The sequence below is a fragment of the Myotis brandtii genome, unplaced genomic scaffold (assembly GCF_000412655.1).
Source record: "Myotis brandtii unplaced genomic scaffold, ASM41265v1 scaffold7, whole genome shotgun sequence".
NCBI classification, from domain to species: Eukaryota; Metazoa; Chordata; class Mammalia; order Chiroptera; family Vespertilionidae; genus Myotis; species Myotis brandtii.
In genome coordinates, this window is record NW_005370740.1 from 1,291,164 (window position 1) to 1,291,782 (window position 619).

Below are 619 nucleotides of genomic sequence, written 5' to 3' on the forward strand. Positions count from 1 at the left end.
TTGGGGGGGGGGGGGTCTGCAGGAAGCAGCCAATCAATGATTCTCTCTCATCATTGATGGTTCTTTTTTAAAAAATTGTTCATAAAATATTACATAAGTCTTCTTTTTCCGATTGACCCCCCCAGCCACTCCCACCCCTGAGGGCAAGCCCCCTACGCCCCAGTGTCCGTGTCCATTAGTTATGCTAATATACATGCACACAAGTTCTTTGGTTGATCTTTATCCCCCACTCCCCTGCCATTTGTGTCTCGATCTATTTTTGTTCATCAGTTTATGTTGATCATTATATCCCACACTAGAGGCCCGGTGCACAAAAATTTGTGCACTTGGGGGGGAGAGAGGGTCCCTCAGCCTAGCCTGTGCCCTCTCAAAGTCTGGGACCCCTCGGGAGATAACGACCTGCTGGCTTAGGCCTGCTCTCGGTTGGCAGAAGGCAAGCCCAATCCCAAGGTGCAGCCCCTGGTCGGGCTCAGAGCAGGGCCGATTGGGGAGTTGGGGCGCCGCCCACTGTCATGCACAGAGCAGGGTGGATCGGAAGGTTGCGATGCCACCCCCAGTCACACTCAGGGTAGGGCCGATTGGGGGGTTGGGGCACCGTCCCCTGTCACACTCAAGGCAG